Below are 22,230 nucleotides of genomic sequence, written 5' to 3'. Positions count from 1 at the left end.
TGACCACTGTAAACTCAAACACCAACACCACAAGCTCAGATATCTAGGACAGGAACTCACACTCACTGTCATGGCAGCATGCACCATGAGGGGACAGATACATCACCTGGGAGACCCACTGCCAAATCACACTACACCCACCAGCAGGCCCTGTCACACACACCCTTTACACAAGCACACACCCCCGGGGCAGGCAGTGGATTTACCCACTCTCACAATGGACATGTGACACAACAAGATCAATCCAGAGTCAAAGAAGCATCCAAGCCAAAAGTCTTCATGTCAAACACTCAGGAGAACATATCAATCTGTCCCCTGCAACATACACCCATCCACAAGTGAACATTGAGGGGAATGCTAGGCACATACAACTACCTGGAGGAACTGTGTCAACTTGAATATGTATGAAACACGGATGTCGCATGAAACAGCATTAACATTGTCTCCCTCTCCCACACAGGGCAACATCATGGATCTCTCCCCAACAATGGGGGGAAGAATCACAGTCCCAGGCTCGGGAGGAACCTGATCCCACCGGCAGCCACGCCTCTCAACACTCCGCGGATGACCCCAACCCACCTGGACCCTCTGGTGTCCAAGCCCCTGCAGCCCCTGCTTCAGGTACATCTGTGCCCACCACCAACCCCATTCCTGCCATATCCCAGGAGACACCCAGGTGCCCTGCCCGCACTGAACAACTGAGCCAGTCTGACCTGGAGGGACAAGGTTCGCCGGGCACCCAGGAGGAGGCAGACAACCCCGCAACTGCCATCCCACAGGGGTCCCGTATACCTGATGCCCTCGTGTGGGCAGGGGTGGTGGGAGTGGAGGCAGGCGGAGGCGAGAACCTGACCAGCCAGCTGAAGGAACCGGTATGTCACACATACGCAACATCATGGACGCATACTGGCGTGTTACCAGGGCCATCAGCCAGGTAGTGGAGACCCTCACAGAGATTAAGAACCAGCAGGCCGAGCAACACGCCAGTCAACAACAACACCAAGGACGGATGGAGGCAAGACTGGCTGAGCTCCTGGCGGTGCAAACGGACATAAGCCGTTCACTCTGTCGGATCGCCGACAACATGGCCAACCCTCCCTGTACCACCAGGCTAAGACCACCACCAGCCACAGGGAGGGAGGAGGAGGAGGATTCGTCCGACGGAGCGTCCCAAACATCGTCAAGGCCTGCATCTGAGGGTTCCGCGAGGAAGGTGTTTCATCCACGGAAAAGACCGTGAGAGGCAGCGGACCATCCACATCTCCCAGGTCACCTGGCCTGGCACCTGTCCTTCATGCGCAACAGAATCACCTCATTCACTGACATTATCTGCCACATGGACTTGCTGGTCACAGTCTGGCCAATGATGACAAACACTGTGGTCTGGACTCTGATGACTTCAAATGCCAAGCATCCCATCTCCCCCTGTGAACTTTGGATTCTAGGCACACTGTATAGCACCTATGTTTTTCCCACAAAACACGCCCCCCACCGAGAATAAAACTAAATTTCTTTAATTAGATGTTGCAGTCATTTTGCATGTGTCCACAACATACGTGTGGGGAAATGTCAAACTATGCCTGAGTGTTTAACTAACTCCAGCCATCCATACCCTGGGATCTGAGTCCGGTACAGGACACACATGGGTCACAATGTATCATCCAATACAGACATGGAGCACAATACTCACCCATGATGGCCTCAAGCTGCTGAGGAGGGGCTTGCAATACTGTGCGGACAGACCAATTTGGAAGAGTATCATTAAGGCGTAGAGGTCATGGGTCATGTGGAGGTTCCCGGGGAGTCCCAGGTATGTTTGGCCAGGTGGGAGAACTATGTCCTGCATGCTGGAGTTCGGTGGATGTGAAGAATGTTGACCAGGGCAAGGTTGGATGCACGGAGTTGGCCCAACGGGGTCTTGGATGACAAACGTCCAAGGTTGGTTTGGGATCTGGGGTTGTGGACTGCCTCCTGAGTGTGGGTGAGGAGAGTGAAGGTCATCCTGCAGCAGACAGTGATCCATTGCAGCTATCTCGGGTGGACGGTGATGTGGCTGGGGCGTGCAGATAAACCCTGGATGTGGACAAGTTTTCCGGGAGTTTGTCTGCACTTGCTCCGTAGAGGGCGGGGCTGTAGTTGACACGGCTGGTGTCGTGGACCTGGGGGATGGTCTGTCTTGCCTTGGAGTGGATCTATCTGTGGATCATGTGCATCATGCGGAGGGTATTGCAGCATGAGGTACAAATGCTGGTGAGTTGAATGGAAATTGTGAGCGACGAGTCCATGATGCACACCATCTTGTGTGCGTGGCCACTGGGTACAGGTGCAGTGCCCTGGCGGGTGGGACACAAGGAGTTGACCCAGCTGTATGGGGACAATCCTCAGATGAATACCTCAGTCCTGTACAAGCCCAGCCTCAGGTGGCTGATATTCAGCCATTCATCAACGGACCTCATGCCTTCTGAAGGTTGGAACTGGCAATGGCTGTGTCTTTGGTGAGGGTGAAGAGCAGCTGGCTGTCAATGGCATACGAGATGATGATGAGGTTGTGTGCGCATGTGATGGTGGAGAGGGGGGTCATGGACACATTGAAGATTGACACGCTGAGAGATGAGCCCTGGGCCATGTGCCAGATGACGCCACTGTACTACATGCTGAAGGCTTGAGTCCCACTCCCATGGCCTTGCTGGTGAGCTACTTGGTGATTTCATCCTGGTCCATTCCCTGGATACCAGTGTTGGAGATGTGTGAGCTGACAGTGTGTGAGCACATCGTGCATAATGCTGTGGAGAGGTCAAGGGGGGTGGCCTCACCATTGTTGAGCAGGGCAAAGTTGTCAGTGTTGGTGGCAATGATGACGGTTGCAGTGGGGTGATTACTGTGGAAGACGGTCTTGTGCAGGTTGCCTGGAGCTCTTTGTGTGGTGGAAGTTTGTTAGTTGCTCGTTGACTGTCTTCCTGATGACATTTGCTGGCTAGGGAAGCACGCTGAGGTTCCTTGAGAGCCAGCATTCCTGCCGTCCATTGTCTAAGAAGGGCCTGGGTCACTGCATTCCTCTATCTACCATGGAATGTGGTTAACTCCAATGATATATACATGACGTGCTGGACGTGGGCTGCAAGGATGGGGAATGATGTGGTTGAGATGTTGTGTGGGAAGGGTCCTGATGGAGTTCCCCAGGGGATGTTGCACATGAGCCGTGTGTTGTATCTGCTGATGATGGAAGTCCAAAACCTGAGGGTGGTTGGTCCCGCATATAATAGGGCATTCTGCCTCTGTGTGCCAAGGCTTGCGTGTATGTCCATGAGCTTGCAGTGGTAGAAAGTTGCAAGGCATTGGCTCAGCCTTGCAAGGGTGGGGTGTCTTTTGGATGGAGAGCTGATGTGAGTGCACTCACAATGCTGATGAGCTCCTTGATGTCGTGCGTTTTTCTGGCCTCAGCCCCATCTGAAGGATCTCCAATTGTCCTTGCTGATGATATGGTGATGGCTGTGTGTGCCGTTTTCCAGGGTCGTAAGGCCACTGATGGTTATTTGTGTTGCAAGCTGTGCACAAGAGTCCTGCTAGACGTGTATGAGTCCAGTAGGTCTGCCTTGTCCCAGGTGGCTTAATTGTTGATGTGCGTCACAGGAAAGTCCGTCAACGTGGCTAGATTATTGGATCAGTTGCTGATCCAGTGTGTGAGGTTGCAGGGTGTGGCAGTGGTGTTGGTTCCAGTGTCCCACACAGCATGTCTGTGTTGACTTACATCAAGCATCTTTGGGGGATTGGTAGCGGGGTGTGTGGCAGTGTGTTGCCTGTCGGAGGCGTAGATGCTAATGTGGATGGACCAATGATGGATGCTGGTGTGGAACCTCGCTCCAGGGGCCAGGGCCAGAGACATTCAGACTAGACAAATCCAAGATGCTGTTACAAATGTGGAAAAGCATTTTGGAGATCTGTGCCAAATATTTGCTGCATATGTTCGAAAAACTGCTAGACTTCGAGACAAAACAGATCTCCTAGTAAAAGAAGTTCACACATTTGCAGATACAGAGACGCCAAGCTTGAAACATGGTTTGAAAAACTTTGCTGATGAACTGGCCAAACTTCAGGATTACAGACAAGCAGAAAAAACTGTGATCTGAAGCAACACTCCCCTAAAGGTGGAGGTAAATTATTATTACCCCCGAGACACTGGACCGGACTGCAGCTGGTGCCACTGTCCTAGAATTACCATATCAAATTAAGTATGGACTTCTTATTTTATATATTTCACTGATTTTTTAGCGGAGGGACAACGTTGGAGGTCCTGATGAATGCCGTGAATTTATTATCAATTGGCAGAAACATGTCGACCATTGAGTAATAGGACATTATTTCAGTCCTGTATCACTTGCTTTTAATCTTAGCCCATGGGGACAATCATTAAACTTCTTAATGCACTTTTTTGTTTTGTATTGTGCACTCTGTCCCTCATTTCCATTGGCTAAATTGGTAACCTTGTAAAACACCTCACACTCCTCTCTTTCTTTTGGGAGAGTTGTAGCCCACACTGGATGTGAGGGTGTGCGTGATGATGGATGTGTTGATGGCTTTGTGGAATTGTGAATGTAGGCCTGGCGATCTGTAGATGAGTGTTACTCTGAGGGTTTGCAGGGGGTTTGTGCCAAACCGGATTTGTCACCCTGAGTGCGTACTTGGGAATATATATCAATTCATCCTCCGGGATTGTTAGTGCCATCCCTGCGGGTGCTCTTGTATCCGCCTGAGATGGCAATGAAGAAGTTATGTGCTGAAGATGCTTTCATCCAGGTCACTGTCATGAAGGTGATGTGTGGACCTGTTGTGTTGAGGAGGTAACAGAGTCCAATGGCGTGCTGGTGGACGGAGCCGGTGTGGAGTAGGAGGGACATGACCTGGTTGGTGTGACAGGGCCTGGAAGGCGGGGCAGCGCTGTGTAGGCAGTTGGAGTTGCACACTCAGCATGCGAAGGTGTCGTGTGTGCGCTTAGGGTATGCCTGAGAGCAGGTGGTTGATTTTTGGTTGGACATTGCTTGGAGGGTGGCTGCAACATGAGACTGTTGTGTGATGTGGGTCATGCAAGGACATGAGTGTCATGCAATGTGCACGTTGCATGCGCTGACGGTCCTGCCTTTGGCACCGCGTTGCCGCAACAGTGGCACAGACAAGCTGATGACAGCCTAATGAATGGGTGGAGGGAGGAAGGGAGGAGCATCTTGGAGGCGTGTGGGTTGCAGAATCCGGGAACTTAGTGGGCCCTTGCCGCAGGGGCCGCAGCATCAGGAGGCATGTACTGGAAACTAGGCCAAAAGTAGCACACAAAGACAAGGATGTCAGAAAGGACAACTGCAACAGGCGTATGTAAAGGAAGGAGTGTCAGGTTTCTCATGGCTCACCAAGAGAAAATGGATGAACAATCACCAAAGATGACTAACACAGGATCAGGAAACAGAAGGCCGAGCTGCGCACAGGAGACACACCCTCAGCAGGCATTGACGGCCCGTTGGGGGGAGCAACCTGCCCAAATACATACACAACCATGGACTTTATGCACAATAGAGATTATTAGCCATGAAGAACTGCATGCATGTTGCCGAAATACACATACACTCATATGCACAATCTTTGATAACTATGCCAGAGATGACGCATGCAAAGTGGCAAGAGACCTGCATTGACAGAGATGAGGCACTTTGGAGGGTGAGGAACACCTTTATTACTCAAGCTCACACTAAGGGAAATGTATCAATATGAACAGACTCACAGGTCATTTGACTGAACATGTGGGACCTACGCTGGACACCCCCTTCACAACACGGATGTTGTAAATCCAAATGAACTGGCACACAAGTTAAGGGGATGAGCCAAACACCTCCTGCTGCACAAGGAGAGGCTGCAATTCCCCATTGAGCCTGTCATGGGGATGTCCCACACTATGTTCACCCATAGCAACCCGTATGTTTCAGAGGGAAGTTTTACACACATTGATGCCTTCATCAGAATCCAAAAACCATTACAGATGACTGTCAGGAAGGGTGACTATCAATTCATGGGAGTCATGCTACATGTTATGTGCCCCATGGTGAGTCGACATGTATGCATGGTAACACAACATGCACAGAAGCAGTCCCCACACATTCCAAACACGTACCACCCCCAAAATGCCTTGCTGCAATCCTTACCCAAGATGACATTTCCCCATGTCCGTGCATGGAACGCTGATTCAGCACACGTTGCAATACTCATGAGGAATAGCAGGAGGACAACGATGACACGAGCAGACAACATGCGCAAGAACCAGGGAATGACAGACACACAAGAAGTCAGCTAAAATATTTTTCTCCGCATACATGGTCATTTACTAAACAGGAACAATGTTGTCCCCATGCTAATTTAAAAGAATGTGTCTCACCTAAAATGTGTGGAATGACATCATCACTCGAGTGACACATCAGAACACACATCTAACTCACTTAGCATACAGTCAGCTGGACACAAACATTGCAACACATGCCACCCAAGGCTCCAAGCATGCACACTCAGACCCAGTGACTCACCATTATGAGAAGAAGTTGAGTATGAGCTAACTCCAGATATCCTCCTCCTCCTCACTTGCCTCGTGACCAAGCCCTTCATCCTCCACGGGTGGATGTTCCTGCTCATCCTGCTCCACTGTGAGTGGCACTGCCTTCTCCACTGCCATGTTGTGCAGCATGCAGAACACAAGGAAGATTTTGCAGACCTTCGCCAGTGCATATGGGAGGGACCCGCCTGTCTTGTGAAGGCACTGGAATCGGATCTTCAGGAGGCCAAATGTCCTCTCAATCACTCGCCTGGTCTGCCCGTGTGCTTTGTTGTACCGGTGATCTGCACCTGATCTTGCGTTGCGGAGAGGCGTCATCAGCCATGGCATGTTGAGATAGCCAGAGTCCCCTACATGGAAACATCATGTAAATAGGTGTGTCAGGAGATGCCGTAAGAGCCAAAGATACAGCAACACACAGGACAAACAGAGTATACCCACCAACAAGACATGCTCATTCGTTGTGCAGCCGCAGCATCATTTGTGGCACCCTGCTACGCCTCATGATGTAGGCATCGTGTGCTGACCCTGGAAAACGTGCACAGACATGGGAAATCAGCATGTTAGCAAGACACACCACAAGGGCATTTAAAGAGTGGTAATGTTTACGGTTGCGATAGGCTACCTCCTGTGCCTGTGGTGGTACCAAAGCCACATGTGTCCCATCAATGAACCCAATGACATGGGGCATCCTTCCCAGGGCATAGAAATCACCCTTGACACCTGTCAACTCCTCAGGAGTCGGAAAATAGATGAATTCATCAAGGTGCTCCAACATGGCTGCCAAAGCATCACACAGGACACGGCTGAACATTGTCTGTGACATGCCACCAACATCAGCTATGGTGAATTGAAATGTACCTGTGGCAAAAAAATGTAGGGCTGCCATCACCTTCATCTTGGGGGTCAGCGCAGTAGGATACCTGTGTCGCGGTTTGAGGTGTGGTGCCACCTTGGCGGTCAAATCCTCAATCAACTGTTGAGTGAATCTGTAACATCGGATGCAGGCACGTTCTTTCATGGCACCCAAGTCTGGCATTGGTCGGGGGACAGGCGGTGCCCTGCAGAAAAATGTAATAAATGATGAAGATTGAGAGCATAATAACATCAATGTCAATGAACAGAGCACATGCTCAACTGCTACTACACATCTGCTAAATACAGAGTCTGGTGTGTGCAATACATCCAGGACACGTATGCTAGCTTGGTGATACTCCTATGAAAAGCCAGATACACCCGTTGATTGGCAAGTCTACATGACATGCCCTGAAACGAGCTGGGGGCCAGTCTGAGTGAACAGCCAGAGACATCTCAGGAGTGACATACATCCACATAGCTGCATTTAAAGGATGTCATCTCATAGAGACAGCTGACGGCAAGCTAGACGCACAGGTCACATGGAATGTCAAATGTACAGATCAAACACATTGCGATGATGGGTACACATGAACACAGAAAACACAGACATTGAGATGACGCAGATATGTCCTCATGTGAAAATATCATGTCCAATGCATACAGACCCTGCTTACGTGGGAATCCACATGTGGCATGGTGTGCGTAGATGTGTGCCATGCCCATCTCCACACAGACACATGTTCGATGCAGCAACAGCAGATGTAGTTGATGGAACACAAACAGCAAGCTCATGGGAACACATGACACACACATGACATAGTCACATCGGGGCACGCTGATTGTGAAATGTCAGTTGTTAGTGTCCCTGGCATCAGGGGACAGTTGCGGGTGATGGTGACTGTGCCATACCAGTGATGCTGTGCTTGACACGTTTGTACTACAGGCACACATGTGCAAAGTGTGGAGGGGAAGTGTGCCACATAGTGCCCCATCACACATGACATGTGTACACAGGTCATCACACATCAATTGTGCAACTACATGAGGAGACATGTGCAATATCACTGCCTGACACACCTAGGCCCTGCACATGAAAGTCTGCAATGACAATGACTTGATGTACAGCCTTGTGTCAGAGACCTCCATTCCTTTAGTGTGCGCCTCCTATCACCAGTGTAAGCATGTGAAACGCACCGTACACACGCTCTCAGAGCGTGTGTACGGTCCGTATCACTATTGTAGTGCTGCTGTAGGAGTTCGCGTGTTACGGACCGTGCACACGTCGTGTGTACGGTCCATATCACTGTAGTAGTGGTGCAGTAGGAGTAGGCGTGGTACGGACCGTAGACACACGCGTACTCCTACGGCACCACTGCTATAGTGATACGGACCGTACACACGCTCTGAGAGCGTGTGTATGGTCCGTATCACTATAGTAGTGGTGCCGTAGGAGTACGTGTGGTACGGACCGTACACACACGTGTACTCCTACGGCACTACTACTATAGTGATACAGACCGTACACACGCTCTGAGAGCGTGTGTACGGTCCGTATCACTATAGTAGTGGTGCCGTAGGAGTATGCATGGTACGGGCCGTACACACGCTCTGAGGCAAATGGCACATGTGCAGAGTGAGGTATGTATCCGCTGTTGCCAATGGCAGGTGATTGATCTGTGCCTGTGTGTGTCTGTGTACTCTGCTGAGGTTGCGTCAGTGGCCTGGGGCATGTAACTGCTTTGAGGTGCTGTCCATCAGCCTGGTGTTGCATGTGATGCACAGTGTGTGCCATGATCAGGGAGTGTGTCGCACCCCTCCTGCCACCTGTGCAGTTTCAATGCCATTTAGTGCATTGGGGCTTCCACAGAGGCCAATGTCTATATGAGTAAGATGCTATTCCTTGGCAGCATCCCTGCCCTGTTCAACATATTATTGATGTTCAAATGTGTGTCTCTGTGACATGGAGCAGGTGTGGTGATGTTGTCTCACTTTGTCATCCTCACAGGTAACTACCTACGAGAAGGAGGGGATCTGGAAGGAGATCATCCGGGCCGTGAGAGTGGCGGGGGGTCGCTGTCGGCACCTAGCCCAAGTCAGAAAACGATGGCAGGAAATCCGGTGCTGGACCCGGCGGATCGCCCGGGTCCAGCTGGGGCTCTCACCTCCACGCCCCCACAGCGGGTGACGACGCCTGACCACCCACATGATGCGTGTCCTGGCGGTGGTGTTCCCTGACCTGGATAGGCAGTTACAGGAGGGACAGCAGCAAGGAGGGGGTAGGTACCTGTCTGTTTGTTGTGTTGTGTGTCCCCAGCTTTTGGAAGTGCTCTGTAGCCTGGATACACTGCCAGGGTTTATATGTGCAGTGCATATTCTGTTCCCCAAAGTCAACCGGTGCTCTTATTCATCCCTTCCCCTGCTTGACATGTGTCCCCTGGTCTGGTAATCACAATTGCACATGGTCATCTAGCCTGCCAGTTGATCCAAGTGCACATTGTTTTCTGCATCATGTGGGAGGGTGATCTGTGACATGTGTTGGTACCTTGCCTGTGCCCTGTCCTGTTCACTCTGTTGGGGTCAATATTTATTGGCACTGATGATGAGTCTCAACATGGGAGTGTGAGGTTTCAAATGAACACACTTGCAGCATGCATGACCAATTTTGTGGCCTCAGACATGATGTGCATGAGTGGGAGATATGCATAGTGCCAGGACGGTTGCTCATGTTACAGTCAGATCATTCCAGGAACAAGGAGCAGTGTGCCCACTACAGTCCCCTGAGACACCCTTGGCTCGTAATCATGTGTGTCATCCAACACTGTGTCCATTCTCAGTGTGTTCAGCATATGTTTGCCTCTGTGGCATTGTTCCCTGGCCTCATTTGTATTTATCCAAAGTGTGCTACATGTGTCGACTGGACATGGAGACCCCATTTGGCTTGTGCATACTCACACTGGGCAGTACCTGTGTGTCTATTCACAACTATCTGTCGATGGTTGTTTGTCACAAATATGTGTTGAGAGCCTCACGAGGTGATGTGGAGTACATTTGGGAATTCTTGCTGCACATTTTTGTAAACCCTGATTAAGAGGTGTCACTTCTTGATCTGTCTCAATCACATTGTCTCAGTTATGGGGGATATGTGAGGGCGAGGTCTACATGGCCAAACCTTATGTCTCCTTGCCAGGTCTGACCTGTGTGTGATAATTGGCTGGACAGAGACTCAACGTGCAGTGACCCAGTGATGTTGTGCAGGGTTTAATATTTGTGCTTTGCAGCATGTGTCAATTGTTTAAATACATGATTCCTGCTCATACATTTTTTGAACCAGTGTGTGGTCAAGATGCTACGTAGTTTGGTCTTTGTGTGCTGACATCTGTGTGGACATTCTGGCTTGCCATGGGGGTGTCTCCTCAGTGCAGGTATGCCTTTTTATGACACAATTGCAGGCCCATTAGCTCATGCATTGTCCTGGGTTTGTACATGTGTGCCACTCCACATCACAAGCAGTGGGTCAGATGTGTTGGCAACTGTGTCATGAGGTAACGGATGGCCATGTGACAACTGACATAATTCAAGTTGTTAGTCACAAGGTATTGTACCTTGGCACTCACAACACTTGTCAACAGATCTTCATGTTTTCTATGCTTTAGTTTGATGTTTTGTTGTTAAGAACAATAAGGTACCTGCATGACAGATGTCTCCCAAGGAAGTGAACAACAAACCACCTTTACACTTTCAGGGAACACGCTGGCACAATTTAAAAGAAGGCACTGTTCTAATGAGACTGTTTTTCAGATTATACATATACATGTTCCCCCAGTGTTGCGGAAATTGGGTAAGTCCTTGGTGGTTGGTGATATCAACTTACGAGTGTCAAGTCATCAAGCCCTCTGTGGGCCCATGTATATGTACTTTCTGCAAAAACATTTCTTTCTAACAGTGGCTTCTTTAAAGAAGGCTGCCAGCTTCTTCAATGACTGGGTAAATGTAGTTTTGTGTGCACCTCCTTGGGAGCCATCTGTTATGAAGGCACATGCGTGTTCTGTTCACAAAATGGCACATTCCCACATTCTGACCATGTCGATTGTGTAAAGTATTGTGATTCCCAAGGGACCAACATTTTTTTGTTTTGTGTTCCAAAGTACTTACAGGTCTCTGAGTGTGGGGACACCTTTGGTATTGAGGTGTGTTACTTTGCCTTGGGTGCACCACTACTGTTTCTTTCAGGGTAAACAAGAGGTGGCATGACTTCATTGTATTGCTGTGCTCACCTGTTCCCAGACACTAGCTCCTCAGTGTATTTCTCATTCAAGTTTTGGGCTGGTGTGTCCTATTTTTCCTTGTGTCCAAGTGGCATGGTGGTTCTACCAACTGGGGATTACAGGGCTTACATATGTGTGGAGTAATCTAGCTGTTACTCATGATGCATTGCCTGATATGCACTGTGACCTAGTGTTTTTGTACTCATGTGTCAGATGTATACAGGTGACTGATGTTTTTCTGTATCTTCACCTTGCCCACAGCATCATCATTGGAAACCGAGGGAGACACCTGCACGGACCTGGATGAGGGACCCAGCACCAGTGCCACCAGTGCTGGCGAGTCTGCGGGAGCCAGTGGCAGGGAGGGCGAGGGGAGTCAGTCAGAGGACCTGTCTGGTGGCGATTCCAACTACGACGCAGACGGGTCTGAGGCTGACCTCATCGAGGGGGCGGAGGCTGCTACAACACCTGGCAGCAGCCCAACATCTGTCACCGCCTCCTCCATTCCCATCACCGCCCTCCCAGTTGCTCCGGTCCCTTCTGTCCGTGCAGGGCACCACCATGTCTCCTTCGGGACAGGCACCGCACCCCCTGCCCCTGTCACCCCTGCTGCCCTCAGTGCAGAGTCTGTGGACATACTGCGGCAGTAGCAGGTTGGGCAGTCATCGGTGCTGACTGTCCTCCATGGCCACACCACACTGCTGACACAGATGGTGTTGTTCATGGAGGGCATGTCAGCATTGATGTCTGAACAACGCAAGATTTTGTGGTCCATGGACTCTTCCCTGATGGCAGCAGTGAGTCTCCTGCAGCGCTTCGTCCCCCCCTACCCCAGCCCCATCCACACTTCCCTCTCCCATACCTGTCCCATGCACACCCAGAGATTCCCAAGCACGCACCCCACCAGACACAGGCAGAACACCACCAAGTAAGGGCAAGCGCACACCTCCTGTCACGCACACTCAGGGGGATGTAGGCACACCCACTGGGTCTGGGGCAAAAAGACATACACGCAGCCACAGTCTGAGTTCGCAGGCCTCACAACCCAGTCCCTCCAAAAGCACTCCCCTTGGCTCCCCTTCCAAACTGACACCCAAAGAGGTCGACATGGGTGAGCTGCCCATCACCCCCACTGTGACACCACCCTGCAAGCGGGTGAGGAAGTCCCCGGGCAGGGTAGTTGAGTCCCACCCCCTGTCTACCCCCTTCCCCAAGAGCGCTGCTCCCCATCCCTCGGCCACCCCCCCTCCGTTGGCCCTGGTGTTTCTTCCGGTGCAGGGCTTACCCTAGACGCCCTGGCAGCAGTGTGCAGCGACGTGCTCACATCCATCTTTGCTGCTGCCCCACCCCCTGTGGTGGAGACGTCCACGCCTGCACCCACCACACCTGCCCTTCCCCCTCCTGTCCCTGCGGTGCCTGGTCCTTCCCCACATGATGCCCCCCCGGTCGACGAACCTGAGGGTTCCACTGTGCAGGAGAGCTAGGGGAGACGCATGCCCATGTGTCCCCCCAAGGACTCCTATTATGGACTGGCCATTGGCCTTTGTATATAGTGTCATTTCATTATTTGTTTTTTTATGCTGAATAAAGCATTTTATTTTTACTTTGCACACTATTGCATTTCAGGTATTGATGTTGGTGCTGAGGCTCCTGGTGTTGGTGTTATGGTAATATGTTATGGTTCAGGGAAATGTTCTAGTCTGATGGTCATGAGGTGGACAATGGTATCTGCGTGCCATCACAAGGTCTCTGCAAAGAATCATTGGTAGTGTGTGTTATTTGGTTTTGAGACATTGTCCCAAAGAGTGTTCCGTCCTCTGTGGCACCAGACATCTTCCCTGCAAAGAGTTGCACCATTGTTGTGCTGACCTGTGTCTACATTTCCTTTGTTGGTGACGGATCCCTTCAACTATGGCCATGCCTGCTCAGCAATGTCTCCGACTGCATCGTCTGCGCCATCCTTGCTAGTCACTGTACTTGTGTATTGAGTATGTCGAAATGCCTTCATGGAGACATTCTCCCTTTTCAGTGCTATGCATGTGTGTACTCCCGGCCTAGCACACATATGGTACTTGTTCTGCAGGGTATTTGGGCACCTGACTCACAATTGTGGGCATTGTATCTGTGGGAACTCCACCCTAGTCCTTCCATGAGAGTCAACATCTTGGTGGCTGGTCCAGCACCTGAACATTCCTATCAGTCCTGGGATGTGCGTGACAGTGTGTGTTCCCTTTGGCTCTCTTAGTTTAGTAGGCAGTGACACGACTATATAGTCTTGTGGCATGATATCAGTGTGTGTATTGTGCTGCATCCGCCAGGGGTGGGTATGCATGTGTTATTTGTCCTCACACCCACATGTGGTGTGTCATGCAGTGGGGGAAAGACATCCATCCTCCTGGGAGTGGGACACTGCTGTCAGTGATGTGTTGTTATGGCACTATCATCATTGTCCAAAGTTAGGGATGCGTACATACACCCATGGAGTTGTGGTCATCTGATAATGATGTACACCCCCCCCATGTCTCTGTCCACTGCTGGGAGTCCTCTGCACCCACCCATATATGTCTGTCCACTGCTGGGAGTCCTCTGCACCCACCCCCACATGTCTGTCCACTGCTGGGAGTGATATGCACCCACCCCCATGTCTCTGTCCACTGCTGGGAGTCCTCTGCACCCACCCCCATGTCTCTGTCCACTGCTGGGAGTCCTCTGCACCCCTCACATGTCTGTCCACTGCTGGGAGTGATATGCACCCACCCCCATGTCTCTGTCCACTGCTGGGAGTGATATGCACCCACCCCCATGTCTCTATCCACTGCTGGGAGTTCTCTGCACCCACCCCTCACATGTGTATCCACTGCTGGGAGTCCTCTGCACCCACCCCTCACATGTCTGTCCATTGCTGGGAGTGATATGCAGCCGCCCCCATGTCTCTGTCCACTGCTGGGAGTCCTCTGCACCCACCCCCATGTCTCTGTCCACTGCTGGGAGTCCTCTGCACCCACCCCTCACATGTCTGTCCACTGCTGGGAGTGATATGCACCTACCCCCATGTCTCTGTCCACTGCTGGGAGTGATATGCACCCGCCCCCATGTCTCTGTCCACTGCTGAGAGTCCTCTGCACCCACCCCCATGTCTCTGTCCACTGCTGGGAGTCCTCTGCACCCACCCCTCACATGCCTGTCCACTGCTGGGAGTGATATGCACCCACCCCCATGTCTCTGTCCACTGCTGGGAGTCCTCTGCACCCACCCCATGTCTCTGTCCTCTGCTGGGAGTCCTCTGCACCCACCCCATGTCTCTGTCCACTGCTGGGAGTCCTCTGCACCCACCCCTCACATGTCTGTCCACTGCTGGGAGTGATATGCACCCACCCCCATGTCTCTGTCCACTGCTGGGAGTCCTCTGCACCCACCCCCATGTCTCTGTCCTCTGCTGGGAGTTCTCTGCACCCACCCCCATGTCTCTGTCCACTACTGGGAGTCCTCTGCACCCACCCCTCACATGTCTGTCCACTGCTGGGAGTGATATGCACCCACCCCCATGTCTCTGTCCACTGCTGGGAGTCCTCTGCACCCACCCCCAAGTCTCTGTCCACTGCTGGGAGTCCTCTGCACCCACCCCTCACATATCTGTCCACTGCTGGGAGTGATATGCACCCACCTCCATGTCGCTGTCCACTGCTGGGAGTGATATGCACCCACCCCCATGTCTCTGTCCACTGCTGGGAGTCCTCTGCACCCACCCCCATGTCTCTGTCCACTGCTGGGAGTCCTCTGCACCCACCCATATATGTCTGTCCACTGCTGGGAGTCCTCTGCACCCATCCCTCACATGTCTGTCCACTGCTGGGATTGATATGCACCCACCCCCATGTCTCTGTCCACTGCTGGGAGTCCTCTGCACCCACACCCATGTCTCTGTCCACTGCTGGGAGTCCTCTGCACCCACCCCTCACATGTCTGTCAACTGCTGGGAGTGATATGCACCCACCCCCATGTGTCTGTCCACTTCTGGGAGTCCTCTGCACCCACCCCCATGTATCTGTCCACTGCTGGGAGTCCTCTGCACCCACCCCTCACATGTCTGTCCACTGCTGTGGATTCCTATGCAGCCATCCACCCACCCACCCACCCCCTTGGTGCAGTACACTGCTGTCCTGGGCCTACACACACACCAATATAAAGGTAATATGCTGCACCAGGCCGTAGGCCAACATTTGTGGCATGTGTACACCTTGTATCCCAAATGTACTGGTGCCGTAGGGGTACGTGTGATACGGACCGTACCCCCGCATTCATGGGGTGTGTACGGTCCATACCACGCGTACCCCTACGGCCCAAATACAATGGTGATACGGCCCGTACCCACGCTATGTATGTTTGGGTGTGGTCCGTATCACTATAGCAGTGGTGCTGTAGGAGTACGCATGGTACGGCCTGTACACACGCTCTGAGAGCGTGTGTACGGTCCGTTGCAAGCGTACCCCCACGGCACCACTACAATGGTGATACGGACCGTACACACACTCTGAGGGCATGTGTACGGTCCGTACCACGCGTACCCCTATGGCACCACTACAATGGTGTTACGGACCGTACACACACTCTGAGGGCGTGTGTATGGTCCATTCCACGCGTACCCCTACGGTACCACTACAATGGTGATACAGACCGTACACGCGCTCTGAGGGCGTGTGCACGGTCCGTACCACGCATACCCCTACGGCACCACTACAATGGTGTTACGGACCATACACACGCTCTGAGGGCATGTGTACGGTCTGTACCATGCGTACCCCTACGGCACCACTGCAATGGTGATACGGACCGTACACACGCTCTGAGGCCGTGTGTACGGCCCGTACCACGCGTACCCCTACGGCACCACTACAATGGTGTTACGGACCGTACACAGGCTCTGAGAGCGTGTATACGGTCCATACCACGCGTACCCCCACGGCACCACTAATATAGTGCTACGCACCGTACACATGCTATGGATGTGTGTGTACAGTGCGTATCACTATTGGAGTGTTGCCGTAGGGGTACGCGTACACGTCCACTTCCGTTGTTGCGTGACGCAGGGATTGGTGGACACGCCCCCCGGAGTGACCAGACCCTTGAGGTAATGTATGCCCTCAATATTGTAGGTTTTAATTTGGGTAGGGGGTATGGACCTCACCCCCCCTTGGCCCCTGGGTGTTGTTCTTACCTTCTGCGGCGTGTGCATCGGGTTCAGTGCACCAGGTCGTAGGCTAAGAGGGCCGGGATAACACGTAGGATGGGGTCCATGGCTGTCCGTCGCGTACCGGGTCTCTGTTTTCACGTCGGACTCAGTTTTCTGGCTTTTTTTGGCTGCCGTAAAAAAATAGCTGTGTGGAGTGAAGTAGGGACGAATCGTACTTGCTGGTCCGTAAAACGCTGCCTGACTCCGTATGGACGTCGCGTACGCGCTGTCCAGGATCAGACTCGTAGGTATTTTTTAGCCGTACGGTGTTTTGTACGAATCGTACGGAAGTGGTATTTCTGTACGAATCGTACTTGCTGGATTGTACGGTGGATTTCCTGGGTACGAGTCGTATGGAGAGTACGCTCCGTACGACGAATCGGACCCGGGTTTTACAGGATTGGAATCGGCACCTCTGTGTTTGAAAATACCACTTTTAGAAAGTAGGTATTTTCTTTCCTAACCATCCAGCCTGCCTCTGCTAGCTAGTGTATTGTGTGTCTGGTTTTGTGAGTGACAAGGGCTGGGGGATTCCAGAAGACAGGTTGAGTCAGCACAGGGCTGAATAGACCTATCTGCATGTAGAGTGGTAGGAGGAGTCAGCACCTGGGTCTGAATAGGGCTCTGCCTGCCTTCCACAATGCTGGCTCCACCTCCTGTGGTGTGTCTGATGTCCCTGGCCCACACTGCCAAAGGAAAGAAGGAGTCCTGTGAACAAAGTGCTCCAAGACTGCACAGAACTGGTTTTGACTAGGTACAGACCCCTCTGCCTTCAGAGGACAAAGTATTTAGTAGTATAGATATGAGGACCCAGACCCCAAGACTTTAGATCACTTCTGGGAATCAAGACAAACCTTTGTTGAGGAGAAGAACCAGGAAGCTGAAGGAGGAGAATACTCCTGTGCTGTGCTGTGTATTTGGGGGTTGGCCTGCCGTGGTTGCTTCATTGCCAAAGAAAGAAGAAGAGGACTGAGTGTGCTTTCCATCAACTTGAAGAAGAATCTCCAGGGGCTTGAACTTTGAGCTTGCCTCCTGCCTCAGGGATACAAGACTTCACCAACCAGCTCCCCCCTGAATTCCCTTGCAGGGAATTGAAGTGCCTGCTGTTGTGCTGGGCCTTCTGAGAGACTGCGTGTCGCTGGGAGCACGTCGCAATGACGAGAAGCGTGTTGCCGCCACAGCAGTTGGCGTCGTATCGCCAAGGAAGCGTGCCAACACTGCCGCTATCGCCATCGCATCACTGCAGCTTATCACATCACCGGGGAAGCGTGCCGCCACTGCAGAGGTCACCGTCGTATCACCGGAGAAGTGTGTCGCAGGGCCTGTCGCGGCTCAGAAGATCATCGAGTCGCCGCACGGCCGTCAGGCGTGCACGCATCGCATCAACGTTGTTGCATTGTAACAAAGACGCCATTTTGTCACATCGCACCGGAGAGAAGTATTGCATCGAGGTGCCATCTTTGTCACATCGTACCGGAGAGCAGTAAGAAACTGACGCATCACCTCCCCACACAGTAAGGAAGCGAGCATCAACTCCCCTGCACAGCAGTAAGGAACCGACTCATCCACTCCCCTGAGTGTAAGGAACCGACGCATCACCTTCACTGCGACCCTTTTGTTTGCTTTGCGTTACGCATCCAAGGTACTTTGAGAGTAAAGTGTTGCATTTACAATCTTAAGAGAACTAAGCTATTTCCTACCATTTTAAAGTCTATTTTTGAGCACACTATTGTGGATTTTTGTCGTTTAGTCATGTGATAAGTCTATATAAAAAATATATTTTTTTACAATGCAACCTGTGTGGTGTCCATCTGTAGTGTTGTCACTGCATTACTTTATGTGTTCACAAATGCTTAACACACTGCCTCTGAGATAAGCCTGCCTGCTTGTGCCAAGCTACCAAGGGGGTGAGCAAGGGTTATTTTTGTAGTGTAGACCCGCACCCTGACTAGACACAAGGGTCCCTATTTGCTCAAGAGTACCTACCTCTGCCAACAAGAGACCCCCAAATCTAACAGCCACTAATTACCATAAGGAGATTTTGGAGCAGGTTATGGTACATGCATCATAAGTATCTACATCATAGCTGCCACAACAGTAGCACAGCATATTAAGAGATATCCTTCATGTGGGCCTACATACATTGCTAATGATTCCACATGACAATTTGGCCCTGTCATTTGCACGTGCAACTTTGTCCTACTTCTGTAGTAAATCCACATGTAAGATGCAACTTCTTTCCGCAGTGTGATGATACCTGTTAGAACTGGGATTTCTGGTTGGCTAGGGCTTGCGCCAAAGCCAGGCAGAAACCACCACTCTAGTCAGGGCAAGGAAGTTACACGCCAAAGATAACCCCTGCTCACCCCCTTGGTAGCTTGGCACGAGCAGTCAGGCTTATCCCGGAGGCGATGTGTAAAGCGTTTGCGCGCGCACCCAGCAACAACACCCAAGGCCCACCACAAAGGAAACTCCACACAAGGTATTCTATAAAAATAGCCTTTGTATTATACACAACACATTAGATAAAAACACACACTTTACAATGTGCCAACAGGCACGGGCAGAATTTACAAGGGATTATATGTACAGGGGAGAGGGCCACATGGACCACTGTCCGGAATTAGCACTTTTAGAACTTAGCACATAAAATATATAAAATTACTGTAGCACAAAAATAATATGTATAGCACACAACCAGTACTTACTGGTATCAGGTGAGTACCACCTACGCAACCCTAACCACCTTAGGAGACTGTCACGCAGGGAACTAGAACCTCACTAGCACCACCGGTACTAGGAGAAAGCAAACAACCACCTAAGTATCACAATACCTGTAGGGGTAAACACACATTACACATGATGCATAAAACATTCAGCGGTGTAGGACATGGCACATGACGCATAAACCCATTCAGAGGTGCAGGTAAGGAAAACACATGATGCGTCAAAACACATTCAGCGGTGTAAATCAAGGCACATGATGCATAAACATACATTCAAAGGTGCAGGTTAGGAACCTTAGCGCAAAACTCACATGAGCCACCACCTGTGGCAGTCCCTAGGCCAACTGGCCTTGTCGGGGCTAGGACGCTCTGTCCCAGTCAGGCTGCGCCAGCTGCGCAGAGCAAAACGTAATTATCCCCAACCTAAATGTTGCAGCTGCCCACTAAGTGCTGGGCAGCTGTAGAACTGAACTCAGGCACCGACGTGCCTCTGGAGCCCTCTCTGGGCTCTGTCCCTACCAAATGTCCCCTCGAGCCTCGTAGGCTCTATGACAAGAAATGCCCCCGTATGAATGGAGCCTCGGGGCTCTAGACCAGTATTTGTCCACTCGTGGGAGCCTCACAGGGCTCGACCAAACCCTGCCACCACGTTAGAGCCACACGGGGCTCAAGGCACACTGTGGACCCGTTGGAGCGCCACGCGCTCAGAAACGACAATGTCCCCACGTTGGAGTCCTTCTCCTGGACTCAAAAAGAGTAATGCCCCCAGACGTCGGTGGAGCCCTCTCGGGGCTCAAGGAACCACTGAACTGTCCCCTTCAGCCTCGGAGCCTCGCGCTCTGCACCAACTCTAAAGTAATGCCCCCGTCGTTGGAGTCCCGCACGGGGGGACTCAATGCGGACAGACACCACCCCGAGCACCCTCCTTACCGGGACTTCGCCGCTGGGATCCCGCTCCTCTGGAGGCGGCAACTCTTCGCTGCTTTGGGGGCTGTGGGGCTCTTTCCTCACTCTCGAGAGCCCCGCCCCAGCTTCCTTTGTCTCGTGGGTTACGGCGTCCCCCGGGGCACATGCAGGAGCGCGGGGTAGGCTCCCGCCTGCTTCCTGCTTAAACCACGCCCACGTCCTCAGCCGGGCGCCTGACTTCCTGGTTTCGCCGGGGCCGCGGCGGTGACTTCGAACCGGCGACAATGAGGGGTGGGCTCCCTCAATAAAATACTGCAATAAGCAGGGTAGGCACCCGCCAACGGAACAATCAATAAGCGGGGTGGGCACCCGCCAACGAGCGCACCATGCGGGGTGGCTCCCGCCTGACCCGGCACACGAGGGGGGGGAATCCCTACGCCGGGGATTCCCTCGTTTGCACCGAGGCGACTCAGGAGCGCGCTAGAAGCGCCAGGCCATCCAGTAAAGCGCTCCTAGCGCTACACAGCAATCACAGCGCTCCCAAGCGCTTCAAGCAAAAGTCCCAGCAATCAAAAAGTCTGCAAAAGGCAGGGGGTCAAAGACTGGGCCCAGGGGCCAGCTCACAGGGCCCTCCAGCAGGGAGGCAGTCCCTAGTGGCGGTCTCTCCTGGCGCCCAGCAGCAGCAGGCCCCCCCTCAAGTTGATCCTGCACGAGAACACCAAATGTAAGGGGACACAGCCCCTTTTTATACAGTAAATTCTTTGTCTGCAAGGCGCAGGGAAGGGGCGAACCAGTTACATCTGGTTCCTGAGCACTTTGTTTTGCTCAGCCCCTCTCCCTATTCAGTGGACAGGCCATGGTCATCAGACGCACCACAGGGGCCGGAGCCAGCAGTGTGTGGGGAAAGCCCTGTCCTATTCAGGACCCAGGTATACTCCTCCCCAGCCATCAGTATGCTAAACTCCCATTCACCACTGGGTGACTCCTCCTGACTCTGGGGATTTCCCTAGTCCGTCACATGACCTCCACCAGCCAATCGCCAGACAAGCCACACATTTCATACTGCACACTGAAGTGCCCACTTCTAGAAGTGGCACTTCCACACTAGGTACATGCACGCCGCACACATCATCGCGCAGCATTCACTCACACGAGTCCGCACATACCAAACTCGGGCCTGCACACCCCACGCATCAGGAACTTCTGGGACACATACATTCCCCCATGCATTCCTATGGGAGGGCAGGCCAACCTCAACACATGCACGCACTTTACCCTGGGACACAGTGGTAAAGTGCGCAGAAACCAAAAATCATTACACCAAGTCACCTATAAAAAGCAAAAAGTTTCGGGGGTGAACCTGCCAGAAGGGCCGGGTCCAACAATACCCCTTGTACATCTCACTGCAACCCATTTCAGCAAACACACACAATTTTTACAGATCACAGAAAGAATGAGGTGACACTCACAAGTAGTATTGACATCTCAGAATGTCGCCATCGCACCAATGGTTTATGGGTTGATCCACATGCAAGACAAAGTACATGATACATAGCTCTGCGAAAGCTGTACATGTACACTGTGTGCATATGTGGCACAGTAAATTGACTTTATAAATGGCTGGTAATTTCTGCACTTTGGACTTGTAGCATGAGGCAC

The sequence above is a fragment of the Triturus cristatus genome, chromosome 5_2 (assembly GCF_964204655.1).
Source record: "Triturus cristatus chromosome 5_2, aTriCri1.1, whole genome shotgun sequence".
Lineage (NCBI taxonomy): Eukaryota > Metazoa > Chordata > Amphibia > Caudata > Salamandridae > Triturus > Triturus cristatus.
The sequence above is the reverse complement of the archived record's forward strand: the minus strand, read 5'-3'. Positions refer to the sequence as shown.